Here is a 24237-nt window from a genome sequence, read left to right on the forward strand (position 1 = left end):
CTTTCTCAAATGCAGTTAGAGAAATGCTGGAACACTGGAGAAAATCCATTCCAAATTGCAGGGACAAAACCCCTTCACTTCAGCTCAGAGGAAGGGGAAGTTAGATGTTTTTGGCTTGAAGTATTTGAGCTGGCTGAGGCCAGTGATAAGACATAAAATAAAATGACAGGAGGAGTCTGAGGGAGTAAGACCTGCAGCTGTGCCCACAGAAGAGCTGTTCTAGCAGTACGCTCTGCATCTTCTTCCTGTCTGTTAAGTATGGAGAAGCACAGATTTCTCAAAAGGAATAGGTCCTGCTATGGGCTTTGGAGATAGAGAAGCTGCTTGCATCTGGTTTGCATTTTGGTTTGTTCCTGCAAGTTTTGCCTGTGGCCTGCAAAAGACCTGAGCAAGGTGGGTAGCTAGCTGCCCGATGTTTACCTGGAGTAAAAGGGCATCAGCTATAAAGTGCTTTTTCTTCACTATGCCCTGGTTTATAATTTGAGAAGCTCTTTGCTGGGAGGCAGTTTTAAATTACTTTTTTGCTGGGTTTTCTGATTTAGTTTACTTAGAGAAAGTAGCTATTAATTACAAGTCGGTAAGGTCTCACATGAGGTCTGGACCAGCTGCTCCACAGACAGATAAGCTGCCGGTTGATAATGGCTCTTGGCTGCTGCTGACCTGGGCTGTATTTGGGCCGTTGCTTTGTTCTGTAATGAGCAATCCCACAAGCCATCCAGTCTCCAAAACTAGGCTCTTTAAACTTTAAAGTATGCTTCTAAGACTTAGCTCACATTGTTTATGGAGCTAATTGCCCTCAAGTTCACCTTGGGCCTAATTGGCTTACTGGCTTAATTAACAAAATGCTTATTAATGTCTAGTGGTAATTAATTTTCAAGGGATTATTTTCTATTAAGATCATGAGTACATTATTAATGTTGTGCAACTGTGACTCTGAAAAACCAACGGGTATGGGGTGTGGAGTTTTTTCTTTTATGTACATAGCAAAATTTATTTATTTGGTCACGTTGTGCTGATCTGCCCTGTAGTTATGTTAATTAGCATCTGTATAAAACCAAGAACTGCATATTGAGATTAGGGTCACTTTGGAAACAATGGCATGATAGCTTTTACTGGGCTTGCATAAATCATAATGGGTTGAAGGAGCAAATAAAAGGTGTTTGATAACATGGTGTCTTACTAACAAAAGATATCTTTCTGAATGGCAATGAGCCTACATTTTATAAAGTCAAGTGAATTGACTTGGTATTTTAATATGTGTACATGCATGAAAATTGGAATATGGACAATAGATCCCAAACCTAGCTGTAATCCATTAGCTCATTTCATAATGCCACAGCTCTTTCATATTTCATTTATGTGTCTTATTCCCATACAGAAAATCTGGGAGTACTGGGAAGGGCCAAGCACTCCTCTAGCCCAATGTCAGTAGTACGTGCTTAGAGGAAAGATATAAACACAGGGTAAGTTACAAAGACAGAACCTCCTTGGATGCAAATACTTTGCTTTCAGCCACCTGTGGCTTTCAGGACTTTCTGAAGAAAGAGTGTGTGATAACCAGCACTCATTGACAGATTTTTTCTTTTGTGAGTTTTGTCTGTTTTGAACACATTTATACTCTGTGTAGCTGCACATCCCGTGGCAGTGAGCTCCCCAGCATATGCATGTCTTGAAAAATTTTGCCTTTCCTTTCTTCTAAAACATCTATGTGCTATTTCTTTTTAATGTTCTCTAGTTCTTTTGTTCCAAGAAACTATGACTCGTTCACCTCACTGCAGTTTGGGACTGCAAAGGAATCTCTGCTAGCAGCACACCGGCTTCTTCACTTTCATACTTGAAGAATCCCAGTTACTCAAAACTTACACTTACCATACTTCACATCCTTGGTGCTTTAAGTTTGGGAAAAAAAAAAAAAGTTTACTAGGATGTATGAGAAAAGTGTATAAAATTGGAAGGAGGCAGATGCAAGTTTTGGTTTAGTGACTCCCTGAGCAACAGATTGCCAGGTGAGATGAAGTACCGGTCCTTCTCCTGGTTTTCACATCATCCACTATTTATCATTTACAGAGGCAGGGTCCTCAGCTGGAAGGATCTTTGCTTCCAGTGTGCCAGTTTGATGTTTTGCTGTGTTTCTTGACCTTCTGCTGATTCTACAGAGTCTCTCTCACACTTCTTTTTCTTGATATATTTGGAACTGTTCGTATCATATTCTTTAATACTCTCCTCCCCCAACCTTATTATAATTGTATATGCCTTTCTTCAATTTTCTTGTTTGTACATGAAACAAGCCTTCATGTTTTCAGATATATTTTACGTCTGCTGTCTTCTTTACTCTGCATTTTACTGTGACAGTTCTTCTCTGGGGGAGGTGGGAGGAAGTTGCTTTGTTGGTGGTTGTTTTTTTTTGTTTGTTTGTTTTTAAAGTGGTGTACATTTTGGTGTTTGTTAGTATGGATCCTGACAAAAGACTGAAAAATCTTTTTGACCCTCAGTAAAGAACAAATTCTTTACCTCTGCTTTGCAAGAGTGAAACAAAACAAAACCAGTATGTTTTGTTTTCTTGTTCACTGTTTGTGTGGCATTTTGGCAGCTGAGTCAGCTGTATCTGGAATCATGTCTCAAAGCTTGGAAGATTTGGAAATAGATATGAAAAGACAGGAGTTCACGCCTCCTGAGATCCACCACCACCATTAAGTAGGTTCACATAAGATCCACTGATCTCTTCTGAACAGCTGGTGAGAGGCTGATGAGCTGCTCAGGCTTTGTGCCAGCAGGAGAGCATCACCCTCAGCATCTCCTGTAGCAAATTCTGCTAGTGGGAGGATACTGACAGTGGGCTGCATTTCCACCGCATATCTATCTCTAGCACCATGGAGCTGTGGACACCTATTTTGTTCCATGTTTTGTCACTAAAATACACCACAATAATAAGAATAACAATAGTATCAGCAGTTTCTTGTCAGTGATAAGAAGTGCCACCTGTGAGTTAACATGAAATATGTTAATCACTTTTCCACACCAGGCAAACATTTGCATTTAATTTTGTTCTACAGTTTTATAATAAAAGCTTAATTTTACTCCCTCCCCCTGCACAAAGCATACACTATTAAATAACCAAGAGCAATCATCCAAGTATGAATGCAATAGAAAGCTCCATTTACATTTATTATGCAAACATGAAAGGGAAGGTTTAATATAAACTCCACTGCAAAATAAGGCAAATATATTCAGCTTGCATGTAATTGCGTTTATAACTTTTTTTTATAACTTGTATTGTGAGATACATACTATGAATGAGTCACTGACTTTTACATACCGTCCCATTATTATTAATAACCGCTATTTCTATAATGTCTTCCATCCCAATTGGTCTCAGGCAATGAATGTGTTCCTAGTGTACATATTGGGAAGGCTCTGTTGCTGTAAGGACACGACACTGCAGTTGTCTTGCTTTGCACAGTAACTCTTAGGGGCAAAAAGCAAACAGTAATGGTGTGTGGTTTAAACTGCAGGATTACATATGGCAATGCATTATCATTTGGCCTGGTATCTTGGTGAAGTGCTGCTTCAGACAGTATCCTTATTAATTACCAAGCAATCCTTGCATGTTACCTGGGTGGGAAATGTTGCACTCACACACGAATACAGCAGCCAGTCAGAGCAATGAGTCTGTTGCAATGGGTGCCCAAGGGAACAGAGCCCTCAGATATAGGTTGCCCTGGGAAAAGGCTGCCTCATCCCTGTCCCTGATCCAGGAATGGTGCAGGTCTGTTTTCCTGAGACCTGTACACAGGCAGCTGATGCCTCATAGCTCACCACCAGTTTTCCTCTCTTTGCTCAGATGGATTCTGTTGGTTGGGGCATGACCAGCTTTGCTGATCTCAAGGTAAGCCCTGTCCCTGGGTTCCTCTCACAGCCTCATCTCTCCCATGTGGTTCCTGCTTGTAGGTGTGCTTTGGGATCCCACAATGGTCTAGAGAGGGTCTGTGGGTTTGTCATTCCCCTCATGTGAATTACAATCTGAAGCAGGGCATGCTAATTTTATGGTAATTTGCTCTTGCTGCCTATGTACAGAGTTGAAAACTACAGCTACCATAAGTATTTGTTAAAAAATACAGACATCTGGGCAGAAGAGAAATACAATGTTCCAGAATTACTGCAGAAGTATCTCACTACTGAGCAAATCCTTTAAATGTTTTTCCTGATCAGTCTAAGCACAAGAATGGACGGTCTGTTGCTGCAAAGCAGGTCTCATTGTCAGGCTGCATAAACAACACTCAACCGCTTATTTCCTAGGAAATGAAATGCATGAGGTGTAATGCACAGTACTTTGGCTTCCTTTCATTCAAGCGCTTGTATCCAGAAATGATGGAAAAGGGCAATGACAAAATGTCATCTTTATCGCTGAATTAAGTTCTCCAGGACACAGACTGCCCCTTATTTTTACCACGGCAAGATTCAGTGTGAAGAAACACTGGCTTCTGTTTTAACAGAAATAAATCAGGGTAACCATATGCTGAATGCCAGCAGTACTGCAACAAGCATTTTGTATCTGTACATCTGGTGAATGCTAAAGCTATTTTTTCCTTGGCCTCTAAATAGAGCAGCACATGCATGCAAACTCCTAAAAGGCAGCTAGGAATTAGCAGCACTCGCTGTCCTGGGCTGTGAAAAGTGTTACAGCTGAAAAAGGCAATTGTTTGCCTGTAGTGCTGCGGCAAGAAGGCTTGGCAGCTTGCTAGAGATTGCATAGGAAGACGCTAATTGCTCCATTTCATCTTCTTTTGTTGGGTGTTTTCCCTCTCACAGAGCCTTCTTTTTCCTTCCTCAGCTCCTCCAGACAGAAGCCAGGCACTGCATACATCCTGCCAGGGCCGTGGGGTGGAAGTGGCACGTGGCAGGCAGGCCCAGCTATCACTACTGTGGACCATGATAAAATGAGGGCATCTCCTTGGTTGGAGAGCACAAGGTAATCCAGATTGTCCTCGATGGGCTGTATAGTGGGGCCCAGAGTCTTCCTCATAGATCTCTGCTGGTCAGTAATCAAAGACGTATGCATTGAGGTGATAATGCTTGTTGAAAGAGAACAGCTGAATTCTGCTCTTGTGTGTCTTTCCTGTAGCAGTGGTACAGAAAAAGAGGATATGTAATGTAGGCATCCTTAACAGTGCTGCACTCATTGGGTCTAAATCTTGTGTGAGAAGTCAGGAGGTCCTTAACTGTTCTCCAGTGTGATCAGAAACTGGAGAAGATGCTGTTGTGTGAATAGCCATGTCCTCTATTCCTGGCCCCCAGCTCCTAGAGAAACAAGGTCTGCTTTGCAGAGCAGACACAGCTGTGCTATAACCATGCTTGCAATTCAAGCTATTGTTGGCCTAAAAAGTGAGTGGTATGTGAAGCAGTGCTTTCCACAGGCAAAACCATAAAACATTTCCCTTTACTTTAGGGAACAAAGTTGTGCTGAGTGGATGTCAGGGAGAAACACTGTAACTAGTTCCGACACCCTTGTCTTTTCTGCCTGTAAGACAGGTCCTTGCTGGTAGACACAATAAAGGAAAAAAAAGGTGTAAAACTGAAGCCTGTATTTTGGACTTTATGGGCTGCATAGGATTTACAGAAATGAATCCCACAGCAAAAAAAATCTCTTGGTTCAGTTTCCCTGTAATCATAAATGTGAGTATAAGAATCTGAATGTCTTTCGTGATGAAAACTTCTTTGAATGTCTTCTTGGTGTGGAGAACCAGCTGCAACCAGGGAATGTGAGGAGACACTGGAGTGCAGAGGGTTTTAATTTTGTTTGCCTTTTTTTTACAAAGAGGACATTTGATATTCTTCAAGAAGTTATATTTGTTTCTTCATTTGAAATAAGACTCTGGTTTGGTTTTTCATCTTAATTTATGTGATTCCCTTTGCTTATGCCAGAGAAATTTAACCATAGTAGCAGTGAAAGTCAGCTATTTTGACTGGTAGAGTAACAGAGCACCCACATAAGAACCACAAAGGATTTCACAAACGTTAAAAAGCTGCACTTCTCAGTATCTGAGAGAGAAAAGCTATTATTTTCCACATTTTACAAAAAGCAGGAGCTGAAATGAATGGTTTTATGGATATGTCTCCTTAGGACTAAACATATTTTTACAGAGCACCTCAGAATTTCAATAAGATGTTGCAGTATGAGGGTCTTTAGGCACTGGAGCTGAACATATTGTTTTTAGGTATAATAGAGTTTTAATCTCATAGATGCCTGACTTTACTTGCGCAAAGCATTAGAAGTATATGTCTGAAGCTGTGCACCTGGTTAGTACAAGACCTTGATAAGAAACCCAGCTCTTCCTCTGAATCTCTCTGAACCTTCATTTGTACATTCTGACCTTGCTGATGAACTTAACAGACCAACCATTTAGACAGGGCTTGTGTTTTGAACTAATCTGTCAGGTTAGACAGGGAAAGATGTTTTTACAAGGCTGATCTGCTAACATTGTGTTGTTTACTTGAATGGGAGCATGCCCCTCAAATCAGTGTTCCTCCCTTCTCAAATGTTAAGAAAGGGTGAGAAAAATGTATGAGAAAATGCGAGTAAGTCCTGAAATATTCTTTTCACCACCATACCTTACTCCATCTAATTTCCTTCTGAGCAAATTACCAGGCAGCTTTTCAGTTGTCACTGCTAGCTTTGTTAAAGATGCCACAATATGCCAAGAATATCATTCTAAAAACATCTTAGTTGGCCAGGGCTGCCACTGCTGGGGGTTCCTAACTCCTGATAAAAGCTTCTGGTTTATGGAATTGTGGGCTTAGGGCCTATCATGATATTGGCAGTTTGGACATAGTGGGATGGAGCCAACGGAAAAGAAGAGGATGGATCATATAGTGGCTGGTACAGCATGTATAGTGGGGAGCAAGAGATCAAAAAGAAGAGAAAGGAGAAGTAGAAGCAAAATCCTCCACAGCACTCTGGATGTTTTTGCATGCCTCCAGAACAGTATATTTTCCAAAACAAATAAAATTGGACATGGTGTCAAACAGAGCTGCTTACATTTCCATCTTAGGAAAAGTGCTTCCTCAGTGTGCGCTAAGGGCTATGTTCAAACTTGCAGCATTCTGTACTCAGCCTCCATATGTTGAATATTTTATTTGAGATTTGATTTACTTATTGAGGAAGTAGACTAGAAAAGCTCCCAGTGTGTTGCCTCTAGTTACTAATTTAAATTGAGATTAGAGCAGGAGTCTATCCAACACCATTAGTTTGCTTTAAAACTTGCTGCATCTGGCACTGTCTCCTGGCTGGTGCTAGCATTCTCTTAAATTGAAGAGAAAAGCCTAAGAGACTTTCTACATCTGGCACAGAAGTTAGCTGGCAGTTGGATTTTCCTGTGTGGATCCTGAATTTGTGATGGGGTTAATATTTCTAAAAGGCATCTTCTGTCCCCCTTTTTTCACATTTGCTTGAAGTTCTTCCTCTCTGTAGCAAGTGTGTATTTGTGTGTATATTTCCTGTAGGATGACCTTTGAAGGACTCCTTGAAGTGGCTCCAGTGACTGGGAGATGCAGCCTGGACGTATTTCTGTCATTCTATCTTGAAGCACTGAAGACAAGGCTGTATGTTCCCATTTAAATTCAAGGAACTCTGGAAGAAGGTGGAAAGGAAACCAAATAACCTTGTGAGTGATGGTAGGTTGCTGACACTGCCATAATGATCATCCCAGGTTTTAGGACTCTCAGGAGTTACCCTGTGAAAAAGGCCATCCGAAGCTGGGAGACTTAGGACTGTCCTGTTATTACCCAGGGCACACAAGATGAGCTCCACTTAGAAACAACATTTGAGCAAGAGTATCTGTGTCCACCAAAAAGTTATTCTTCAGTCAAGTCACCCTGATCAGAAACGTGTTGTTGAATTAAAATCTGTAAGGGTAAGGCCTTCCGAGAAGCCTGTAAAAACTTGTCTGAAAGGCATACTGCAGTAAAATATCACTGTACCCAAGTGCACTAAGGGCTACATTATTAAAAAAAAAGATGAATTTTTATTAGGGAAAAGTAAAGGCATGAGATAGTGATGTAAAACAGAGCAGAAAGAATATTCTTTTTTATCAGAAGAAAGCATCACAAATCAGAATGAAAAACAAAAACAAAAACAGTCAATTCTTGGAAATTTCAAGTTATCACTGTGTGGAAAACCACAAGCTTTTAAATATTAGGAGAAACTGGAATAATACCTGGTCTGAAAATACAAGCATCTGACACATGAGTTGAAGAAAAGTGTCACAGCTTAGCAATCTCAGCCAAACAGTTCTATCTAGAGGAATGCATTGGTTCATTAACTCGCAAGCTTGTTTATTAAAGTATATTTCTTAGTTTTTAAGTTCAGTTAAATAAACCGTGTGACTGAACTTGTCAATGAAAAAGATGTTTTAGCCTCGCTATTTCTCCTTTGCAAGTTGGATGACCTTGAATGTGTCTTCTGATCAGGTTTCCTGGACTCATTTTGGCATTTGTGGCTTTCTGCTCCTATATGGTGGTCAGCTCAGGCTCATAAAAAAAAAATCTCCATTTATAGAACCGACGTGAATTCCTTTTCAAGGATAAATGTTTCTGATATGGGATTCACATCCTCCATGATACAAACCCTACTTGGTAGCAGATTTTCACACTCCTCAGCATTGCTGGAGTCTAAAAGTCGTTTTTCTCTGGATACCTTGCTATTTTACTCCGTGTTGCTGATTTTGTCTTCCTTTGCACCTGTTGAGAGATCAGGTTTGTACCTAAAAACTTGCAGGGGAGTAAAAGATTCTGGTAAAGACTTCTAATAACTCTTCGTTCACTTACTGCATTTACTTCATAGAGTGGTTGGTGTAGTTTATTGGATTTTACTTTCCCAAGAACATCTTAATTTTCACAGCCTCTCTGTACCTTACTGGTACTTTGCCATCTGATGAAAGGGTCACTTCCAGATAATCTTGTTTTTTTTTCTACAAGTAGCAGAATTTTTCTCTGAACATTCTGATGACTCTACAAGAATTGCTTTTCCCCGCTGTTTCTATTTTTCAACTTAGTTTTTGAGGTTCTCAGCCAACAGGATTTTTGTCATCTTTTCTACCATAGCTTACCTTATAAATGGTAGGTGGATGTGCGATTCTAAAGAAATTCTGCAATAATTTTAAAATACATTTTCAAGCTTAATGTGGTGATCTCTCTGGGAAATCAAATAGTAAAATAGAGGAACAAAAAGTATATAGTGGTTCCAGAGCAGTTTAGTCATAAAATATCTCAACTAGTCTAAACCAGCTACATTTCAGTTATTCATATTCATTTTCTTTATAATCAGTGGGCCATTTTAAGGACTGATTAATTCAAACTTTTTATTTATTTTGCATTTATTCATTCATTTGCTTAATATATCGAAGACATTGTTTTTTTATCCTCCGTTGCAGGAAAGGGAATCCAAACAGCTTCTTTAAGGATAGTTGACCAAAATTAGGTGAGATGAACTATATGTGCTACATAATGTTACATCATTTTTCTTTGAGATATAAAGATTTTAATAACAGGAGCTTGAATGCTTTTGCTGGATTTCTCCTACTGGGAAATGTGTGATGAATTTGCTTAGAATACTCAATGCTTTTTTTTTTTCATCCATTCTCAGCAAAGCAGATGTCATGTAAGACTGCTCATTTTGCTCTGAGAATCCCACTCATTCATGTTACTCCTGATGCATTTCAGTTTTATCCTTTATAGATATTTCTTTCACAACAACAACAACAACAAAAGAGGTGATACAGCTTTCCTTGAATGTATTAACACCTTTGCATCAAAACAGGGATCTCATCATGCATTTTTCAAATTTTTTTTGAAACCTTTTTTTTCTAGATTCATAAAAAATATTAGCTAGGGAAAAATCTGCGTGTGCTGTTTCATCACTTCTTTTACCAGCAGGCCTCTGGATGCACAGTATGGGCTTTGCTGCTTGGATATGTAAGAATCAGTAGTCACAATCAGCATGTAAGAATCAGACTGTCATCTAATCCGAGCAGGTGCTGGAGGAGGCATAGGCTGGCATTGAGTGTCATAGGTAGGTTCCAATAGCTTACTCATTGATCAGCTCTGGCTCCCAGGCTCCTATTACAAATGAAATAGACTTCAGGAGAATCTGTGTCTCCTGAGCCTCTACAGTATCTTGTTCTTCTGATAGCACTTTTCCCAGTTTCAGTTTTTACCCATCTTTACATCCTTGATCACTTGTTCCCAGTTTCTCTCAGGATCTAGGAGTTCTGTTGCCTTGGATAAGTGGGAATATGTGGAATAGATGCACATCTTCAACTAAACAACCATGGGGAAGTGGACAAGTCCAAAAAAACAGTCCTGTTCCCATCTTGATTCCTACTCCTTTAGTACACATTGTGTGTATTGTCTACTGTTTCGTTCCACTGTTTGATCACATTTCCATCCTCCATGCACAAATACCTCTTATTCCCATCTAAAGGCATAGCGTTCCTCAGCTTTGTCCTAAATTGCTTCCTCTATTGCCAATGTTTCCATCCTCCAAAATTTTGCCTTTTGTCCATCCTGGGAAGCCCACTTCTTCAAGTCTTTGTGCCATTCAAATGGCACAGCAGTACAAGAGGGATCTTGCAGCCAGTGGTTCTCTTTAGTGCCATAGGAGGAACACAGGAGAGAGAGTCCTGAGTATACTCAATGCACAGAAAACTCAGGGAGAATCTAGCTGGTGGCCCAGAAGTGCTGAGACTTGCTGAATGAGGCTTGAATGCAGTGAGAACCAGGTAGTACTTTTTACAGGGGTATCGCAGGACATGTCTTGCACACTAGAACACAGCCACTCAAATTTCATCTTACTGCAGAGCAAAAAGGCATTCAATCTTTGCGATGAACAACTGTGAGAGTTCTTTTAAAACAGAGAAACGGCATATGTCTTCATAAACCCATATTAAAAAAACTTGTTATTGTTTAAGCTTTCAAAAATAGTGTCCTGAAGTATTAGGAAGCTTTTCAGCTGACCGGCAAGGGTACAGGAAACAAGGCACTAGAAATGCACAGCCTTACTATATACATTTTTTTTACCAGCTTAGTCAGTTACGACTTCACATTTTCTGAACTCCTGTGCTTCTGAGCCTCCTGCATTATCATGCAACACTTTGCTGAGGAATCAGTGGAAAATAGTAAGCTCCTGTGAGACATAAATCTGTAGGTGACCTTTGGAAAGCTCTTGACCAAGAGTGTCTTGGGAATTGAGAACCTTAAGGCAGCAGAATTTAATTGCAACTCTTAATACTTCAGAAACTATTTTTAATGGTTGCAGAAGAAAAATTATTTATTAAAGTGAAAGACGTTGAGAAATCAGGAGTACAGTGGAGGACTACAGGGATGGTTGGGAGCTGGAGCACTTGATCTGTGAGAAGGCTGGGATTCTTCAGCCAGGAGAAATGGTGGCTTCAGGGAAACTAGTGCTTCCCTGGTGCTAGAGAGAGGTTATGCAGAAGACAGAATCACGCTCCTTATACAAGTGTTTAGAAGTAGGCCAAGAGACAGTGATCATAACTTGACAATAAAGTTCTGACATAAAAGGAAAAAAAAAATCACTATGATGACAAGACCAGGTTTTCCAGAGATCTTGTGAATATTTGTCTTTGGAGACGTCTCGGTCCTAACTGGAAGACCCAGTGCAACTTGGTCTTAAATCACTGTTGATCCTGCTTTGGGCAGAGGCTGGATCCCCATGATATTTTCTAGTTGGACTGATTCTGTGGTTTTGTGAAAATGTATAAAAAATGCAGATTCGTGTTCCACTTGAAGTGTATAAAAAAATCTACTTGATATAGCAAGTATAGATTTTAGTTCTGATTTGAAAGGAGATTTTGGCAAGATGGATGTTGGCCTCTTCTGCCAGGTTACTAGCAACAAGACAAGAGGGAGTGGCCTCAAGTTGCACCATGGGAGATTCAGGTTGGATATTAGAGAGAATTTCTCAGAAAGAGTGGTGAGGCATTGGAACAGGCTGCCCAGGGGACTGGTGGGATCACTGTCCCTGGAGGTGTTTAAGAAAGGGCAGATGTAGTATTCATGGGCATGGTTTAGTGGATGATATTGATGGTAGGTGGATGGTTGAACTAGGTGATCTTAGAGGTCTTTTCCAACCTTAATGATTTCCAACCTAATTATTATGATAATTTAGGAAATTATTTTCCTCATTTTTAGTCTTGAGTCAGGCAGAGTTTTGGTCATGCTGAGCCTTTGGTCATGCTAAGCCTCTGCTATGACATTTGTAATATCCAAAATTGTTATGAAGCTTACTAGGTGCTAGGCTGCTGCAATGTTAACAGTGTTGTTGGACATGTACACTTTAGTATGGGGTACTACATTTTAATATAATATAAAGAGATCCTTATAATCATTAAAGGAATAAAAAGCAAAGTTTATCTGCTCTTTAAATAGCAGCTTTCTAAACTTCTCACTTTCCCATTTTTCACCTAAAAATATGAGAAATCCAAATTAATAGCTGATTTCTTAGATGCTGTGGAAAGAGATCCTTACTACAGGGATATAAAGCTGCACTTGAATTATACCTTAAAAATAAAAAATGGCAGCCTCATCAGATTGTTTGTTGTGGCATTCAAACTGAAGTTGCAGCTTTCATTTCATGTTGATAGGAAACTGTTGGAGGGGGAGAAATTCTGTGCTAATAGAAGAAATTCCTGTCAGTCACACCAGAGAGTTAGGAAACATTATGAGATCTTGGTGAAATCTGCCAAAAAGTATATGCTATCATATTCTAAATACTCAGCTATCTTTAGTAGTGCATTCCAGAGATTTTAAAATGCTGACTTCATTAGAAAACAAAAACATATGAATAGATATTTTCAGTGCAGTCACATTTCCCAGCAGAAAGAGTTGAGTTGTCACAAAACATTCATTCCACTTTTGTGCATTTTTTGTATTAAAACACTAATGAATTTGTATACTAAAACTAGACTTCCTTAATTATGTATGCTGTGTGTTCATTAGACCCCAGAGGGAAGGGGGAAGGCCATGTGACCAGTTATCTCATTACCATGCGTAAAATGATAACGACATTAACAATGGCACCAGATCGAAGCAAGATTATTGTAACTCAAGGGAGAGAATATCACTGGAGTGTTTTGGTGCCTAATGCTTTTCATTGAACTTTACAGGCAGAACAACTGCAGTGAGCATGACAGCCTCCAAGGCATCTCCAAAGTGGGGCTATTGTAGGAGAGTATCACATCTGTGCTTGTATTGCTTCACAGCTGAGGAAATGGCTCTGGAGCAGGTGGGTTGTTTCAATTATGCAGTGGCTATGAAATACCCAGGGGGTGGTGCAGGATCTGGTTTTGGTCAATGAGGACTGCACTGGTACAAATTTCAGAACATCCAGATCATTTCAAAAATGTGAAGGTTTAGAATATAATGAATTTCTGGTTATATTGTGGCAAAGTGATAGAGTGTTGCAAGAACCAGAAGCTGTTGGATAGCTTCTCAAAATCACCTAAGGTGTTTCTACAGATGTGCCATTGCTGATAGTTATTTAATCCTTCAGAAGTTGGGAATGCACTGAAATGTTTGGACAGGCAGTATACCACAAGAGTGGCTGGAGCTAAGTTAGGTTTTAGATTACTTCAGGTGTTGGTCAAGTTATTACTTGACAGTAACATGGCCACATGCTTTTTACATTCTCACTGCATGAACATATTCATCCCAAAACATGGCAGCAAATCATGACTTTCAAGGATGAGTTTGGGCCTATAAGCTCAGTAGCATGTGAGACTTTATCCTAGAACCATAACAACACAGAATATGGTGAGTTGGAATGGATCCACAAGGATCATTGAGTCCAATTCCTGGCTCCACACAGTACCACTCAAAATCCAAATGTCACTCAAAACCCTGTGTCTGAGAGTGCTGTCCAAACACACCTTGAACTCCAGCACTTGGGGCCGTGCCCACAGCCCTGGGCAGCCCGTTCCATGCCCACCGCCCTGTGGTGCAGCCCCTGTCCCTAACCCCAGCTGCCCCTCCCCTGACACAGCTCCATGCCGTTCCCTCGGGCCCTGTGGCTGTCACACAGAGCAGAGCTCAGCGCTGCCCCTCTGCTCCCTGTGAGGAGCTGCAGCCGCCATCTGGCCTTCCCTCAGCTCCTCTGCTCTGAGCTGAGCACACCAAGGGGCCTCAGCCACTCCTCATGTCTTGCCCTCTAGACCCTTCCCCAGACCTCTCGTCTTCCCAAGTAAATAAATAATACTAAAAAATAATTTAAAAAAAATCAAAGCAAAACCTGACAAAGTACACACTCTGATAATTCATATTTTGTTCCTGTTGCTAATCTGCAAGAGCAGGAGAAGCATTTGTATTTGTTGAAGTGAGGTTTAGAATGCCTTTAATGGGAATACCTTCTGTTATAGGCTCTTGTACATCCAAAGCAGCAAAGGCAGTTATCCAGTTTTTAATCATTAAAATTAAGACTTAGCGCTCTCCTGTCCATCCTGTCTGCAGCTGTCAGTCTAGTGTGCAGTGAAAGCTTGCCAAGAATTTTCAATTGGGACCTGTCAGTTAAGATCATAGCAAGGTCTTGTGATTGTCAGTCTCCTTTGGAACAAAACACTATCTGTTAGTATCGTCTTTTCTTTCAAGGCTTTGAATTCACTGGAATATAGATCTTTCTGGGCCATATATGTGTGCTGAGAGAGCAGTACATTCTGCTTTCTTCTCCATGACTGGCTAAGCTCACTTAACAAATTCACATTCTGGGGAAATGTGGTTCAAATTATTATTAAGAACAAGCTTTTTAATGCACCAAAGGCAAGTTGTATCTGTTTTTATTATGGACTTATTATTTCTCTGTTACGATAAAAGGAGTATTAATCATAGTTATAAAGGGAATATCATATTACATCTGTGTAGTCCTCTCTTCATAATAGAGAAAACATACCTCATGAAAATATAATAAACATTTAAAAAAATATTTGATGCATTTATGATATTGCCAGTAATCTTCTATGACTTCAAAATCGTAGTCTGTTTTTTTGTTTTGTTTTGTTGTTTTGTTTTCCCCCCAAAATGTTCCATTGTCCTGCATATTTTGGACTTTATTTATTTATTTATTAATTTTCCTGAAGAGGAGAAGAATTATATTCATTTCCTGCAATTTTTTATATCACTTGGTAAGCTGGGAAATTCAATAAATGAGTAGTTTTCTACCATTTTTTTCTGACTAATTATCCTATGGAGCTGGGGAATGTATTTTATACCATTGCTTTTTCATTCTTTTCTTCTATATAAATACTGTTCTTTTGTGATTTCTGACATTTTTTTCCTACTTGTTCTTGATGACTTTGAGATAGAGCTGTCTGTCACATAGGCTGAAGAGCTCAGGTCATTACAAGATCCTTTGATCTTTCTTCCAGGCAGAGGTAAGGCAGGCACTCCTTTGGAAAGCAGGATGTGACTCTACAGGCATTAAAAGAGGTTATGATAAGCTGGAGGGTATTGATGGAGTAATATCAATATCACCACTAATGCTTTTAGGGGTGAGGGACATTTATCTTTTAATGAAACCAATTATCTATTCATTAACTTTTCATGCATTTATTATCCATTCTGTAGACTTTCTGTTTGGTGTTAGGAACACTTTCATTTTCCTTTGAACTTTCCAAATGTATATCCTTGACTTGGTGCATGCTGCATGTGACTAGAATTTGCCTTCGGAAGCTGGATATGTGGAGGGTCAGAAAGAATGTTGGAAATTCTGGTAATACCAGCATGGTGGCCTAGGAAGATTGTTTCTTCTGAGAGCCTGAACTGTCTTAAAATTGTACCTTGGTACATTTTGCTTTGCATTAAAAGACCCAAATGTGTTAAGATACAATGCTTAAAGACTTGTATTTATTATTATTATTTTCAACTATACTTAGTCTGTAATGAGTACAAGATTTCCCTGATAGTTCCAGCATGGCTCAGCAAGAACAATATGTTCAGGTGCTTTAGAGACCTAGAGAACATTTATCACACTCAATACTTGCCTTTAGACTTGATTTATTACCATGCAACATGCAATAAGCCAGTGCTGCCTGGAAAATCTCCGTAAAACAGAAGTTTTCACTTCTGAAAATTTTTGAGTTAGTTCCTTCAGCTGGGTGATACCTACCCAAAGTAACTCCTTTCCTCAGGACAAGTGCCACCCCCACCTCTGTTTTGCTTACAGATAAGTCTTTTTCCACATGTGGAAGTTCCTGTGGTGTGCTGGTTTTGCAGTTCTTATAAAGAACTATGCTGCATCCAGCTGTGGTTGCAGTATCCAGTTACAGCTTTCTCTCCACTTAGGTGAATGTTTTGGAAGAGAACATGGAGTTGGTTTTAGTATCTTTGTGGATGTGTGTGCGTATGTGTCTGTACAAATGAACCTAGCTTTGCTTGCTCATTTTAGCATCTGTTATCTTCAGTCTTTGCTTTCAGATATAAACACTTAACACGTTCAGTCTTGGTTTTGGAAAAATATCTGTGAAGGTACTTTCAAGCCTGTGGCAAAAAACTGACTCCTTGAGGACAGATGGGTTCCAACAGTTCAGCATCACTATGGTGAAATGTGTCCCAAGAATCATGGCCTTTAGCAAGCTGAATTTATTTATAACGTCTCCCAGCTTTTGGATGAGTTCAGCATGGCCTTAGTTGGCCCTTTCTACAGTGGTCTACCTTCCTGTTTTATGGCAGTGTTTTTTGGGAGAGGATGCAGCCTTCCCACTGGGCCAATGTTGAACATCACCTGCTGCTGGCTCTGCCCCCGGTCAGTCTGCAGATTGGAGTCTTGTTCCGGTGCTTCACATATTCAAACTTTCCTCATATCATTAATCAACTTGACTGCCTTAAAAAGATAAAAATAGGCAGATGACCCCATACTACAAAAATGTGAACACTGAACTTTCCAATAATCTTTTGTCCAGCTGGTCAAATCCTTGTTTAGCCATACAGCCAGTAAAACTTCAGGTGAAAAAAAAAAAAAAAAGCTGTTATAAATAAATAGCGGAGCTATGTTTTGCCAGCTATCTTGTTGTCTATTTTTGAGATGTCTCTGTGGACAAGGATTTCATTACACTGAGCTGAAATTAAATTTGCTGAAAAATTCAAGAGTACAGCTATAAGTCAGCTTCTTTTCAGGACAGGGACTGCTATCTTTGCCTGGGCACGTGGATGCTACAGCAAAGGATAAAATTTAACCCAGATATTCCTGCAGCTACTGATACCTCAGAAGGAAGTGATGGCAAGAGGTGCAAGACTAGACAGAAGCTGCTGTGAGTATCCTCACCCACAGAGCAGCAAACTGTGTTGCTTCCTACCCTTCTCTAGATTCTTGAGCCAGTTGCGTCCCTCCTGTCCATCCTCAGGGGATGAGGTGAGAGCAGAAGTTTCCCTTCTCGATTTTTCTCCCTTTCTCGCAGGGAACTCTGAAGTAAAATTGCCATATTGGCCCCACAAACTTGTAGGGACTGAATGGAAGGGGGTGAGTGGTGAATGGACCCTGTGCTGAGCTGCAACTAGTGATTGTCTCTAGAAGAAAGAAAGGAACCTGCATCAAGAGGTCATTAAGCTAGAGAAGGAGAAATAAAAATAAAAGGCACGTACTTCTGATGTAGCATCACCTGCTTGGAGATTTCTCTAACAGGGATGCAAATCCTGTTACCCTGTGAGAGGGGGCAGATAGATAAAACATTCAGAAATAATTGCATTTCATTTCATTTGCAGTTATTCAAATTATGTTGCCTTAGCCTTTGTGCTCAGTTATCTGATGGCTGCTGAACAAAATGCAGAGCAGTAGGTAAAAAATACAGGCCCAGCTCTGGGAGTATTTTAGCACCTTACATTTATCAGTTGTGGGTTTTCAGAGATAGCAGGGACAGTGACAGCACCCAAATCTGAACTCTGGCTATTCTTTTCGGCCAGTGCTACCATCTGAGCTATAGCTGAGTGGTTATGGTGCAGGGTTGGTCTTGTGGGGATTTACTTCCCTGACTGTAAGTCTCTGGGACCCTTCTCAGTAGTGGCACTGCTGGCAGTGAGCTTCTCTCTCCTCCTTGCCATTAATTTCATTGTTTCAGTAGCATTGCTTTATTGCTTATTAGCCTGAGCTGAAGGCAAGCACCATTTCAGTACACAGAAAAAAATCAAAATCTTAATTAAAAAAGAACCTTGTGGTGAAATCCTGTCCCAACTGTAAACAGCAGGAGGTTAAACCACTGACTTCAAAGCAGCTGGGATTATACCTGTTATCCAACACAAAATCAACTTCCTTCTGCTCTTCCTTCACACAGACAGCTTTGATTCAGGCTCACTCCTCACATACCCATGTTCACTGTGATAATGTAAGCCTCGGCCAGCTGATTTTTCATCAGGTGAAGTGTGGGCAGCTCATGGCCAAACTGTCTCAGCCCATGATTCTGTGCAAGGCCAAGGAGGAGTGGTACCTGCCTGCCTGACTGCTTGTGCCTGGTCACAAGGAAATGCAGGCATTTCCTCCAGCTTTCTCTTCTCCTGTCTCATGGGAGTCCCAGAATAGTGGGGACTGGAGAAGCTTCCACACCCCTACCTCGATGCAGTCTGTCACTCCTCACAGTGTAGGCAGTCATTTCCCAGTGGCAAAAGCCGGAAATCAAATTGCTGCCCCAGCCCCTTGCTCTAGAGAGCTGGAAGAAGCAGGGGAGGCATGGTGAGTCAGAGCAACTGAGTCACAGCTCTTCCTGGCTTCATGCTACATGAAGATTACCCTCTGCTCACAGCTGTGCCCTCAGGTACTTTCTGGCCCCAAGTGCACACCTTGCATTTTAATCAGCAATCTGCTCTGCTTCCCTATTGTTTGGTCTTGTGGATTTCTTCAAGAAGATGAAAATATTCTGGGGAGATTGGAGTGAATTCAAAGCGCAGAACAAAGGAAAGCCAAATGTAATTTAACTGAAGAGCTACCTGTGAGAAAATAGTAACTGTGTGATTGCTGTACAGCTTCTGTCTTGCTTAATGCTCTTGAACACTTACACTCTTCAATATTTTTTCCTCATCTAACTACAGCTTTTCTTCTGTGTTTTCTTTTCATTCCCTACCTGCTAACACTCCTATTCCTCTTTTGTTTCCAATATTTTGATGGAAGGCCATATACTTTTCATTTGAGAAGCAATTGCCAGGGAAACAAAGCACCTCTGATGCGGTCGCAGTTGTGCCATGGCAGCACTCTTCCCTGTCACTCCTGCGCTGGCAGCCCCCACACCACCTCAGATCCTCCTTTGGAGCCATCCTAACCCCGCACTTCCTCAGTGAACATCATCTGGCCATTCCCAGTCCCAGGTAACCTCTTGCAGGTGGGCTCCCGGTCTGCCAGGCCTCCATTCTTGCAGGTAACTCCACTGGATGTGCTGCTTACAAGTATAACCCTTTGAACGTTCAGGGCCAATGCCTCAATTCTTTTAATCTGTGGTCTCTTTGAAGCTGCAGCTTCTCTCCCCACTCTCAGCGGCAGTCTTTCAGCCTTTAAGTTTCTTCCCACTGTTCAAATGGCTGAGATACATCCCCTTTTTCTTAACTCTTTTCTTCTTCCACTTCTTCATAAGAGAAGTCTGATTGTCTAGATTTAATCACCACGTGTAAGATATACGACTCCCTAATACGCTCCCCTGCTTGCTGTATCTTTCTGATTTCTCCTGCAGTATCATCTTAGTCACATGCAGCTAAAAATAAACACATTTTCCTCCTTCTCAGCCTTTTCCACTCAGTTTCACTCATCCTGAACTGTACTGAGAAAATTACAGCATTACAGACTCATATTTCAGACAGACAAAAGATTGCAAAGTTTCATAAACAGATTTAAAGAGGACATCCAAATTCTGCTTGAAGCCTGGAAACTCCAAGAGATCTTTATGAAGTTTTGGGAAAAAGAGAGCATTGCTGGAGCTGATTAAGTCTCTGTTGAGCATGAATATTTGAATGGGCAACCACTACCATACAACGATTTCCTGAACAACTATGGGAAAAAAGAAAACATCAGAAATAAAACATTACCACAAAAACACCCTCTCAGAAAACAGCAACAAAAAAGGACATCCTCTTTCCTGATCAAGTCAAAAGACTCCCTGCTTTTTTGTGCATTTGTGAATGGATATTTGTGTAGAATAACTTAGTAAAGGGAAGGAAGGGGAACAGAGAAGGAAAAAGAGGGAAAGGAGAGGCTCCTGAAGCAAGTGTAATCTGGAAACAGCTAGCCAGAGACACTGTGCTGTAGGTAATATACAGGGCTGCCTCTGCACGCCCTTCTTTTTGCCTTCTTTTCAGATGTTTTGTTTAAAATGTCCCACCTGAGATGCACTAGCACTTTCTCCAGCTGTTAGAAATCTCTGCTGCAATTTGGGTGCGTCAAGAAAGCCCTGTGATATTCAACTTGGATTTGTTTGGTTGTGGCTTGTTTTGCACCTTGCGTCTGTGTAACACTGCTCCTGGCTGAGGAGAGCTGGCACTGGATCCTTCTCTCATGCATGAATGTCAGTTCCCTTTCCAGCATGTCACCATGGCACTCCACCTAAGATAATTTAGTGTTAATTCAAACTGGAGAAGAAGGGGATGTAAAAGGGACATGTTTATAGTCTGTTAACACATTCAGTAGAGTGATATAAAAGGAATAAGAAATTACTGTGGAGAAGTCAAATTTGCGAGATTCTTGGTTGCTCCATCGCTGGCTGGCGGAGATGGTGAATGAACTCACGTCCCTTCCCAGGTACCACCGTATTACCTTCCCCATAGCTAAGGCTTGATGTGTTAGTAGCTTGGCCCTCTGCCCCTGAAAGATGGAAAGTCAAGCCTTGAGAAGTCAGGAAATCTGGGGTAAATAGACTGTGCACTGTGCTCAAGCCTTCATCCTGTAGATGGCCTGGGGTATTTTATTTTTAACAGTTCCGTCTTCGCATTACACTTGCCCCAGAACATTTCCTATGGTCTTTCCAGAGAATCTGCTATTGTCTGCACTTGCTAGAGGCAGTCACATTTCTAGAACAGCCTGGTTTACAGGGGTTTTAGCTTGAACTGCTTGCTGGTCTTACGTAATGGAGGCAACAGCTTGAATCTTCATAGTTGAGGCTGCACTATGAAAGTACTTAAAATAGCAGTAAAATCTCTCAGTGTACATTTTAATTATTAAATTTTGTCCTGCTGCAGAGCAGAGCAATTTCTTTTTGGGATAATTGCCTTTTCGAAGCAATTTTTGCATTAAAGATTCACTGGCTTTGCAGAAGAAGCTAGGTGCTTCTAAATACTCCTTATTAAAAATTTAATCTGAGTCTTGTCTTTTCTCATTTTGCTTTTTATTTTCTCTCAATGTAATTCACTCACAATCAGTAACCTGCATTCAGTTCTAGCCTAATGCCATCACTTGAACACATTTGATTTGAGACTTGCACACTGAAGCAAAAAAGGACCCAACAAACCACCTGTCCTCCCCCACAAAAAAAAAGTTCTTCAGCATTTGTACCTTCTAAACCCAGCCTGGCTGTAGGACAGTTCAGTGTGCTTCTTCACAGTCCAAACTGCCGTGCTGAAAGGTTTTCCTTCTTAATCAGGTACGCTGACTTCACTGTGACCTTTCATATTTGTCATGTTTCATAGCAAAGAAGAATTATTATGGAAGGAAACTGATTAAATTTCCCAGTTCATGATTGAAAACGCTCCAGCAATTCAAGCTTTTCTAAATCAAGCAAGATGGATGTGTTATTTCTCCAAGTAAGTTCGTCGTCTGTCATAGCCACTATTCATCATGTTGCTCCTGTTCTCACCAATGAATTTTTGCATGTCCCAAAGGAAGGAGGAGTTATGTAAAGGAAGTTAGAGAGAACACAAGAACACTGGGAACTAAGTTTGTCCTCTTTATACAGAGATAAACCTCTTTAGAATTTTCTTTGTGATTCCAGCTTGATGAAAGAGGTACACAAGAAGCACGATCTTTCTGACTGCCAGTGTCCCAGCCAGATGTTTCAGCAGGAGAGTTCAACCAAAAGAGGTTTTTAGACTAGCTAATACCACTAAAAGAGGTCAGAATCATTGTTTCTATGTGCACCACCAGTGCACACTAGGACAGCTCAAGGTTTCTTCCTATTCTCATCTCTAAGCAATTTGGAAATTAATGGAATTTTAATAGAAGGAATTTGTTTTAAAAGTGGAGATGAGATTACATTAAGGACACTTGAATTTAACTTCCAACAGATCATTCTTTCTTGCTGCTTGTCTTCATCCACTGATGTCATTGCACTTTTCAGTGTATAAACCAGATCAAAATTAACTCACTGAACAACCTCAAATGATGAGATTTTTTCCTCCTTTTTCTGCTCGCAGTCATATTCTCCAACTGTGCTGTGGGTAAGTGTAGCTCTCAGAAAAGAGCGAAGCTCCTGAAGGTAGTATCTTGGACAGGGAGTGTAGGTTGAGAGATAATGTTAAAATTCAGTTGCAACATACAGCCAGGGTTAAGAAGTGGATTCAGGTTTGACACTGCTGAACCTCCATACGTTTGTACTCTTATGGTCAACTAAAAATGAAAAAAAAAATGCTGAGTGAGAAATCGATCTTGTGACATTCTGCTTTGCCCTTTCCATGGTAAAATAGGGTTCAAAAAATTAGTCTTTATCTAACTGAACCTGATCTGAATTGCAGGTGCAGATCTGGGTTTTCACTGAAGATCCCCCACCCTCCAAAAAGGGAAGCAAAAAGAAAACAGAATATGTGATGCTCTCATTCTGGTCTCTCTCTCCCTGCTGTGGGCTGTGCTATTGTGCACTGCACAGTCTGCCTTGCCCAGAACAGATGTGGCTGTCATCTGCTATTGTAGTATCCAAATTGAGACTGATTGCATTTCCATCCATCCAGTTATCCGCTGTCAGTCTCAAATGTGGCGAGCAATTGGTGAACAGTTTTGGCCTGGAATTAGCTGGTTTAACCTTGAATAAAGTGCGTAAACATATAAAATAGCAACTGGAGTTCGGTGATGACCAAATAACATCTGCAAAACTCTGTTTCATCTTCCAGCTGGCACTTCTCAAGGGGCAGCAACACAATTGAGATTGATGGGAGGCAGGCAGTAAATTAGCTTCATAAGCTGAATTCTGGCAAAGGACTCAAATACCTGCACAGTATGTGAGTTATGATACCTTTCTCAGTAGCAAAGTGTTTTTTGTATTTGGTTTCTTTTCTTGCTTATCTACATTAGTTTTTCATAGTCATAGAATCATAGAATGGCTTAAGTTGAAAGAGACCTTAAAGATCATCCAGTTCCAGCCCTCTGCCATGGACAGGGCTGCCACCCACCAGATCAGTCTGCCCAGGGCCCCATCCAACCTGGCCTTGAGTACCTCCAAGGGATGGGGCATCCCTTCTCTGAGCATAATAGAATGGCCTGGGTTGAAAAGGACCACAATGATCATCTAGTTTCAATCCCCCTGCTATGTGCAGGGTCGCCAACCACTAGACCAGGCTGCCCAGAGCCATATCCAGCCTGGCCTTGAATGCCTCCAGGGATGGGGCATCCACAACCTCTCTGGGCAACCTGTTCCACTGCGTCACCACCCTCTGTGTGAAGATTACAAGATTAGAAAATATTTTTTCTTGTGTCAACATCATAGACCATATGCATCTTAAGCTACGTAGTTTGGTCGTTTGGTGAAGGAAGGTATTGAATAAACTGAGAAGATCAGGATTTGACCATACTTATTTAAAATCATTACTGACTCTGTGAACTACAAGAAAAATAAAACTCATAGCTATATAAACAAAAGTTTTCAGTTTAAAATAGTGGTAGAAATAAAATAAATTGAATGAATGAGAAGATTGCTGATTATATGGATGAAATAGTTTTTGAGGATATCAACTGACAATTAAGTAAGCAAATGGGGCATGTTTGCAACTCCCACTCATGCTAATGGGGATGCTTGAATCAGAGGAAGAATAGAATGGAGAACTGTTTGAAGACATTGGAAAGAATTGCTCAGACAGTATATGAGAGCAATGAGTTATTAGAAAGCCAGAAGTCACCACAGAACATTTCTGTAAAAAGTACAATTAAAAGACTATTACACTTACTCAAAGCAAAGTAGCAGTATTTAAATCTTTGAAACTATTTCTGATTAGAATTCTTGTGTAGTTCTTTTTCTGTTGTACTCAAATTTCTTTGTGATTACCCATCCCTTGCTATCACAT

The 24237-nt window shown here is 40.6% G+C and overlaps 1 long non-coding RNA gene across 3 annotated transcripts in view; it reads left to right on the top strand.

The window, feature by feature from the left end:
• The first annotated feature begins 3329 nt into the window (after nt 1–3329).
• Nucleotides 3330–24237, top strand: part of LOC104912301 — a 24218-nt gene continuing 3310 nt past the window's right edge. For 2 of the 3 annotated variants that reach the window (XR_004161030.1, XR_004161028.1), the window contains exons 1-5: nt 3330–3886; nt 4832–4969; nt 7501–7671; nt 13182–13300; nt 23071–23178. This is a non-coding gene — a long non-coding RNA (uncharacterized LOC104912301). The remainder of the gene's footprint in view (nt 3887–4831; nt 4970–7500; nt 7672–13181; nt 13301–23070; nt 23179–24237) is intronic. The other variant, XR_004161029.1, reaches the window with a different exon arrangement.

Source organism: Meleagris gallopavo, chromosome 1 (assembly GCF_000146605.3).
Source record: "Meleagris gallopavo isolate NT-WF06-2002-E0010 breed Aviagen turkey brand Nicholas breeding stock chromosome 1, Turkey_5.1, whole genome shotgun sequence".
NCBI lineage: Eukaryota > Metazoa > Chordata > Aves > Galliformes > Phasianidae > Meleagris > Meleagris gallopavo.